General features: G+C 43.5%; 1 protein-coding gene across 1 annotated transcript in view; it reads left to right on the top strand.

Moving 5' to 3' along the window:
* The window catches only part of LOC106806854, a 35,116-nt gene that overhangs the window by 12,054 nt on the left and 14,025 nt on the right, over nucleotides 1–9,037 (top strand). The window lies entirely within an intron of this gene.

The raw sequence follows: 9,037 nt of genomic DNA, 5'->3' as shown, positions 1-9,037 counted from the left end.
GGGACAGAGTAGAAGAGAGAAGATGCAGAGAGTCGAAAGATGCGAGTCGGAGAGAGAGAGAGAGCGAGCGAGGCGAGAGAGAGAGAGAGAGAGAGAAGAGAGAGAGAGAGAGGGAGAAGAGAGAGAGAGAGAGAGAGAGAGAGAGAGAGAGAAGAGAGAAGAAAGAGAGACCAGGGGAAGAGAGAGGAGCAGAAGTCAAAAGAGAACGAGGGCAGTGAGAGGAAGAGAGAGAGGGGGCAGAGAGAGGAATGAGAGAAGAGAGAGAGAGAAAGAGAAAGGGGACAGCGAGATAAAGACGATGGGCCCCGCCTGTTCTAACCGATACAGTGATAGTGGGACGGAACCGCTGCCACAAACCCTTCTTATAACACCGGAAATAGAAAATTAGTGCAATTCCTGCGGCAATTATTACCCCTGCTAGAACCCCGTAAGCTGCGGAGTGGTGGGGTTTAACATGATAATCAGAACTATCCCAGTGATCAAACGCAGCACCCTGAGATTATATCTGTTTACCCCGTCCGACCGCTGCTACGAGATCGGTCAATGAAATATCCAAATCTGTATCCTTATATAGGTGTAGCGGGACTATCGCTGTCGGAATGAGTCCAGTAGAATTTATTGATGGCCCCGGGTGTAACTGTTTCCAGATTTGCGGAATCTGACTAATGATTCGGGTAAGGCCTGCGCTGGGCCGGTGACTGATACATTTGGTTTCGTGGAAAAAATAAGGGGGTAAACTAAAAATTTCAGAATCCGCCTTGCATCCCGAACGTAATTGAATCAGCTTTTAACCCTTTACGGTGAGTTCTGTGACTTTAACTTGCGCCGCGGAATGCGCTTGACATGATATAACAATTTTAAGTGGCGCTGGTGTAGAGAGTAACCATTGGCCATGTGCTATATACCTTGCTTGTGGCTGGGGATTCTGGTAGAAAACAACACGCTTGTGACACAATGTTTGAACCTGGTTAACGTCATTTTGAAGCTGGATAGATAGGGGAGTACACATCGCAAACTACTCGGTGCTGTTGTAGGCATGCTTGCAGTCTAAGCTCGTCTGGATATATGTAAACTGATCGGTCTAAACTAATCCCGATATACCTAGTATCTGTTTCATAATATGCTGCTGTTTGGATAGCAGGTCCTGTATCCGTAATTGTACTATTAGGTAGGAAAAAACCGGCGGCAAAATTAGCTCATAAATTCGGAAATCCATATCTCGATATGACAATGATATGAACGCGAGTACATGTAGTGCGCTCGGCACGGGTGCGATCATGTCGTAGTATCGTAATAATTGAGTACCAGTGAGTATGGTAAAGTGACGGTGGGGGGGGGAGTGATTCCTCTATGGTGGCTAGAATTGTACTAAGCTGCTGAGGCGGTACTAGTGCCGCTGGCAGTCGACCTGGCAGTAGTAGTATAGCGACATGGTGCAGTAATGCGTCTATCTGTTCTCGTGCATGCCCAAAGGCGATTTGCAAACCAGCTAGCGCTAACTGTAGCCGGGAGATCATTACGGATTCGTATGCCGCTTGTGTTCGCCATTCATAGATCTGCCGTGTCACAGTTTCTACCGCCATTGCTATATTCTTTGTAAGTTGTATAATGTCTTTTAAAAATTTTGTGTTCATTTGCGTATGAATTTTCGTATAATTAATGACGGTGAGTGCTTGGTCTATGATATGGTGGGTTTGTGTCTGGGATACTTGCATCGCAGCTATGTGTTGTTGCAGTTGTTCGACATCATCGTCTGTTGCGGTGCCAAAAAAAATTTACTAAGCTTGCCAACCCCGGAAAAAATCGACCGAGTTCTACGTGTCCGGTGCAATGCGTGTAAATTATCCATCTTTTGTTCGAGAGCATTTATGCGATCGGTAGACCACCCTAATTGGACCTGAAACATTACTATTACGATGCACGATTGTTTAGACCGGTGTTACAGAGGCCAACGTCTCATATGTCGTTATCCAGTCATGACATCCTGACCGTTTCACTTGAACTTCTCTAACTGTAGTATGCCAGGCATCGCAAACGTCGAGGTAATCAATCAACCAGACACCTGACAGTCAGATTGCCTACCTGGCGTAGAGTGTGGTGACGAGGAAGCAGTCGTAGTGAAGTCTCCTGTTGGGCTGCTGCGTAGGTTGGAACGAAGATCCTCCACCATCTTGTTGTATTGTGTCTGGGGGTTCGCTCATATACGATGACTTTTCGCCGGTCTCAAAATCCATCTAGTAAGGTCGTGGGAGATACGGTATCAGAACGATGAATATATTTATTATAACTTTACACATACAGTCTACACACGTAAAACCAAACCAACTTCATATAGCACAAATAAATATATTCGGTATAATTCAAGTAAGCGTTGACTACGTTCCTAAATAATGCAGCTTGCGACTACTCTTGGTTATCTCTGGCTTTATTGCCCTTTAGATTATGGATTACTTGTTTAATTTCGTTGTCGTTTGTTTTCTCTTCGTTGATTCCATTGTTTATGATTCTTATTCTTTGAAATGTTTTGTCAACTGATTCATGAATTCTGCGATCTTCCTCATTCTTTATGGGTTTTTCTATTAGTAGCTCTTCAAAATATTCAACGTATGCTTGCTTGATTTGATCTGCCTTCTCTAATTTTACGTTTGGTAAATTCCTCTTTATGACGCTAGATGCCTTACTTTCTTTACTAGGTAATAGCTTTTTTCGTATTTTCCAGAATCCACTCGAGTTCCTTGTTTCCTTGATGCCCCCTTGTTTCCTTAGGTCATCTAGTATTCTAGTTGTTTATAGAGCTTAGTTTTTCGTTCCTTTTGTTGCTGTATTCGTATTCGATTATTTATCAGTCTTATTCTTTCACTTGTCATATTGCTCTGTTGGTTATTATTGTCTTGTTTGGCTTCACTCAAAGTTTTTTTTAAACGTCGCTTAATATCGAATAGTTGCTTGATTTCCTTGCTTATCCGGGGGCCACTTCTTGCTCTTGACTTAGTAAAGCATTCAGATATTTTGTGTTTTATAATCTTTGTCCATTTTGTATATTTCTCGTTGAGGCTATCTGTTTCTTTCCATATTTTGGCTAATTTGCTGTTATCAGTTGCTTTTTCCCAATTGTTAAGACCTTTTTGGCTCCTAATATTAAATTGTCTATTTTGGGGGTTTCGTTAGTCTCGATCTTTATTTAGAAATTAATGTTCACTTCTATTATGTTGTGATCGCTGTATTTCGCTATTGTTTTTCCTTCCCTATTTTCATACAGGTCTGCACAGGCCCCACACCCTATCTTTATCAATTTTCATTTTTGTTATTTTTGATTCCAATTCCCTATCAATGATCACGTAATCAATTATAGATTTTTGTTCACCCTGGACCCTTGTCCACTTCCCTTCACATTTTTGGCTCTGGTTCAACATGATTAGTTTATTTATTTTGACCATGTTTAATAATTTTAATCTTCCCTTTAATGTTTCTTTCTTATTTCCTGGAATTGTATCTCCTACTTTAACACTAAAATTACCTATTATCATACACATTTGGTCTTGTTGGTCGGCTTTTATTACTTCTTCAACAGCCTCAAACATTTTACTGGTTTCTTCTTGTGGTGTTCTGGACTCTTGTGGTCCGTAGATTATTCCTAGTCTAAGTTTAATTTTCTTGTTTTCTATTAGTACCCATTTTTGTTCCCCTCCGTCTCTAACCTTTTTTTATTCCCACTGTAGTTAATTAACTAACTAACTAATTAATTAACCCTAGGAGTATCCCTCCTCCCATTTTATCTGTGCTATTGGTTGTATAAGTTTCATAACTTGGTATGTTCACAGTTTCATTATTGGTTAGGTGTGTTTCTACTATTGCAATTAATGATGGTGTTTTATTTTCTATTAAGTTCATTAGGCTATCAACTTTTGACCGTATCCCTCTCGCGTTAGCGTAAATGATATTGAAGTTAGTATAGATACTTTTGTTACCTTTTGAACGTTTTGTTTTCTTTTTCTTTTTGTCTTTATTATTATTATTTCTTTCCTTATTTCTTATTACTTCCTTTATTGCCAGTGAGGGTTTTGGTATGCAATTGGGACTTCCACTCTGTTTGGGTTGGCTTCGTAGTTGTACTTTTCTTGCATTTGAAGTTTTTAAAAATGTATATGTTGCTTTAATCTTCTGTTTTCCTCCGTTTGCTCATACCCCTTTGCTTGATCTCTCCTCTTATCTACTTCATGTTCGAATCTACATTCCTGGTCGTATGGGCACTCTGTTCCGGCCGCTATGTAGCGGCATGGCCTATTTGTAGTTGGTCTTACTCTTCTGTCATTAGTACACTGGCTAAACCGACACCTATATCCAAATCTGCAAGGTCTCCCAGCCTCGAAGTCCCAGCATATTTTTTCCCCTTTTCTTCTCGTATTGTTCTTGTTGTGTTTTCGACGTGCTGGAATCTGCATGCATTGCCAAACCGGCACGTCTTGTTGTTAGTATATTGCCAGCACAGTTTTTGGTCAGTTTGTTTGCTACCTGTTGCATTATCCTTTCCTTTAGATAGACGCTCCCATATTTTTCCCCCACCTTCCTTATTACTCTCTCCTCCAGTTCAGTTACTTGTTCTTCATCTTCCTCAACTACTTCAATCTCTCTTTTGTTAATTTCGTCCCTGTTATCTTTTTCCTTGTGTTCAACTTGTAGTGCCCTTATTTGGTCTTCCATCATTGAAATTATTTCGTCGCCCCTCTTCACGGACAGGGCTAGGCTTTGTATAGTTACTCTAGCATCCCCGAGTTCACTTCTGGTGCTTGCTAGGTTTATTTCACATTTAGCCAGTTGGTTCATTATTTTATTGGCGTTTTTAATTTTTTTCCTGTTCTCGATATTTTTTCCTTCCATTACTTTCTGTAACTGTTCTACCTTATTTTCTAATTCATTGTTTTCTCTTTCGGTTTTATCTGCTCTGTTTTTAACTTCCTCGAATTCTTTTGACAGTGATAATTGACAGTGAGGTGAACCTCCTTCCTTTGGAACCCCGTACTTCTCTTCAGCACATAACCTACATGTGTATTTCCGGTTGTTTTTTTAGGAGAACCAACTGGTAATGTGGCAGTAATGTGCAAACATCATGCGACCACGATTCGCAGTCTCCACATTGAACCATATCCTCCTCTGTATACTGTTTCTTACATATTTTACATTCGCTTCCTCCGTCATTATCATACGTGCAGATTGACACCACAACAAAGCACAATCGAATTAATTTAACTAAGTGTTATTACCTTATTCTGTTAATCTTCGTCCCAGCCGCCCCGGTAACACTCAAAGACGAGATAGATAACTGTGTTAGTTTGTACAGGGAAGTTACAACACTCACACTGTGCTCTCTGACGTGCCGCTAAAATATTTCTAAGAATTTTGCGGGAAAGTTCCAGCCATGTTTTAAACTACCTGCTTAAATATTACTACCTATAAGTTAATTTAATACAATTTAGCTTAAGAATGAACTCGTATGGGTTCCCATATGAGAGAGATTTGTTATATTAATATATAGTGAATTTATAGTAGAATTTTTACGTTGTTAGAATTTTTACGGTGTTAGTTTGTTAAGATAAGATCAGGAGTGTATCAATATCAGGAGTGTATTGATACACTCCTGATAAGATATATAGATACTACTTGACCCTGGTGATTCAATGGCTAAATATCACAAGATTTTCACTCAGACCTCGGAGCACTCCGAAAACACGTCCACACTACGCTGCGGCCGAATCACCAACTGTGTTGCTGCTGGTGTCTGGCGATTGCGGCTGGTGGCGATGAACGTTGCACATTGCTGGCGCGTGCAAACGTTATTGGTGACGGGCGTGGGGGTGGTGGTGATACTGGGGTCAACCACGCTCTCCAGGGTGGCAGCAGCAGGAAGGGTCGTCTAGACTGCGGCCCTGGCATTCCTCTCCGCTGATGTCACGATGAGCTGGATCGCCGCCTCTTCGGCGTTCGAAGATACGCGGGCCATTTGCTGTTAGTTTCGCTATCTTGCGTGTGGTAGCGATGATGGCATCAGTGTCTTCGACTTTGGTCTTGGCGGTGGTGGTTGATGAGTTTATTGTGCGTTGAGTGACGTTGGAGCTGAAGACTTGAAGTAAGCAGAGAATTATAAACATCATCAGCGTTCAACATTGAAACGCACGGATGAGAGATAGTGAGTTACACGAATAATACTCAGCAGGAAGGTATAGTAGCTGACACCGGACGTGTTTTTCCACGGTTCGAATCGAATGCGTTTGGACGTATTTGTCGCAGTTTGGATCCACGGTGTTAACACAAGTCGTGATGAGACGGAAATTCTGTTAAAGCTCACAAAAAATAGGATTAACAACTAATCCAGAACGTAGCAAATAGCTCCTGGGCGCCCTTATAAATAAGGCGTGGCATTGGAGATGGGGGTCCGCCGGTTGGATGTCGTGTGGGGCTGTCTGTTTTGAAATTGCCACAGTTTGGCGTGCAGGCTGGTGGCTGCACCCCTACCACTATTACCAACCACTGTACCTACCTACGCGTACCACTGTAGAGTAGAACTTGTGGTTTGTAGACAGTAGAACGTAACAGTTGTATAAACGGTGACAATTACAGTTTTATTACAAACACGGATCAAAACAGTGTACACATACCAGTCAGAGGTAGCCTTCGTCTGCCCCGTTTTTCCCAAAACCTATCCTTTTTAAACCGTAAGCGCGTCCGTCGCGACCTAAATTAGACTTCCTAATTTATGGCGCGTCTAGTGGGTATAACCGACCGGCTGGCGACTAATGTCCGAAGGTGCCAGGTACGAATGATGGCCGTTGATAAACCGCGTCGCAACGACGTGGAGGCTAATGTGTTTGTACCATTTTTTGAATGCGTTCTGTCCCGTTGAATTTATGTGTGCTCTTAAAGTATGCACCTAATGTCTTCTGTGTCCCTCGCCGTCGTCCCTGAGATTTACCTAATTAATTGCGTGGCTAAACCACCGTACTACGTACATTTCACCCCGCCCTAAAAAAAGTCGATGAAATCGGATTAGCCCAGTCTCCCGACTGGAAGAAACCCTCTATGAATTTTTTAAACGGATAGCTTATACGAGCCACGGACAATGTGAATGGCTGTACTATCATTGTGATATGTCTGCTTGTAACTGCAACCGCTTAAGTATATAATCGTATCATACTAAAAAAACAACCGTAACCGTACAATAGTACAAATATAGTCAACCCACAACCGTACAATATTATATCACAGTGTCATAAGCCGTATTTCCGTTTAAAAAACCGCGTGCAACCCTCATCGTTTAAAAAAATACTGGTCATCTCTATAATAATATCAATAAGATAGTATCCACGTACTATCGTGGAAAACATATCGTGTCCCCTCGCAAGGACACCACGTCGAACTGTCACCAATCGCGTAACATAAAATGCGCACAATAGCTAAAAACTAAATGTCGTACAATATTTAAAGTCGCATACAAACGTTAAAATTCCACCTCCGCCGCCTCATCCAGAAATATGATATCCGCGTACAATCGTAAACAAACATATGCCAAAAAAACGTGGAAAAGAAAAGTGAGAGGAAGAGAAGTCAGAGAATGAATATATCAATATACTTTACATGGGAGAAATACCCGTTTGCTCATTCCGCTACTCTGCCATAACCCGTTAGTTTGAGAGGGGAGAGGTTTGTCTAGCTCAATGTTTAACCCACGATAACCAGCGACCAACGAACCCACTTAGCAACCATCCAAGTAGGCCCCCTCCCAACCGACGTCGTCTGCGCTCGAGCGCGACCTTGGCGAAGGGGTCCCCATGGAGTGGCGGCCGTGGAGTCGGTCGTGGCAACGGGGCCAACTCCGTCAGACTGCACTGCAGCATCTGTCGGTGTAATACCTCGAGACGCTGTACGTCTTCCGGGTCATTGTACTCATTGTCTAGATCGTATGCCCGTAACCGGACATAATACTTCTCTATCAAAGAGCCCTGACTGTTTTAAAATGGGTCGAAACCCTCGGGCATGTACTCCTTGTAGTCGCCATGCCTACTGACCATCCACCAGGTGTCGTTTAACTCGAGCCCCAGTGGCGGGAGTGGGATTGCCCCCTTATTTAGTACCGCTGTCAAACTGGGCGGTTGTGGCAAGTTTTCGAAATCTGGCACGCGTGAGAGATAGATGGCTGGCCCTACCATGCATTGGTAGATAAACCAGCCTACTACATGCACGTATTGTGCCAGTGTCAGGCGTCTGATCGTCTCCTCGCATCGACCGAACAACGCGACGTATTTCTCCGGACCGTAATCTCCTTCCTGGTCCATGATAAGCTCCAGCAGGGGGACATCGGCAGGGTAATCGTCGTCTCCTCGGTGCTGCAGCTCGTCGTGGCAGCGGGCTGCGCGGTCCCTCTCCTCTTCCGTCCGGTTAAAGGCGAGCCAGGAGTCTTCCGGGAGGTGGAAGTATGCGGGAGGTATCTCCCAGCTGTCCTCCCAATCGTGCCATTCTAGGTGGGCCAGTGGCGGGACGTAGACGTGTGGCACGCCGTCGTCCCAGTCGCAGAACTCCTGCTCGTCTTCCTGCTGGTCCTGAGCCTGGATAGTTTAGTGGCCCTGCAGCGTGGCGGCGACGCTGTCCGGTTCCGGTTCAGGAACCCCGGTGCTATGTATGCCGTAAATTCCCCCCACGTGTACGTTACTGCTCTCGGTGGCATCTTCGTCGCTGTCATTGTCGTTGTCAGTTCTGGAATACTTTAAAGGTCTTATCATGAGAACATCCCTGATATCTTCCCTGATGAATTATTTCGTCTCGGCATGACTGATCTGCTATAGCGTTATTCCTGGTTATTCGTAATGTAGTTGCCTCTATATAGGCCCACTCTAGTACTATGGCATCGTTAACTATCGCCTCGAGGCAGGAGTCGTGAAACAGTCATTATCGGCCCATTCTTATCACATAGTGCAAGTGATTAAATATCGTCTCGGCGCAGTGGATGGAAAAGGTGGGCTGGGTCAAAGGATCTCTCTGGTTTGGC

Source organism: Priapulus caudatus, unplaced genomic scaffold (assembly GCF_000485595.1).
Source record: "Priapulus caudatus unplaced genomic scaffold, Priapulus_caudatus-5.0.1 Scaffold182, whole genome shotgun sequence".
Taxonomy (NCBI): Eukaryota; Metazoa; Priapulida; class Priapulimorpha; order Priapulimorphida; family Priapulidae; genus Priapulus; species Priapulus caudatus.
The sequence above is the reverse complement of the archived record's forward strand: the minus strand, read 5'-3'. Positions and strand labels throughout refer to the sequence as shown.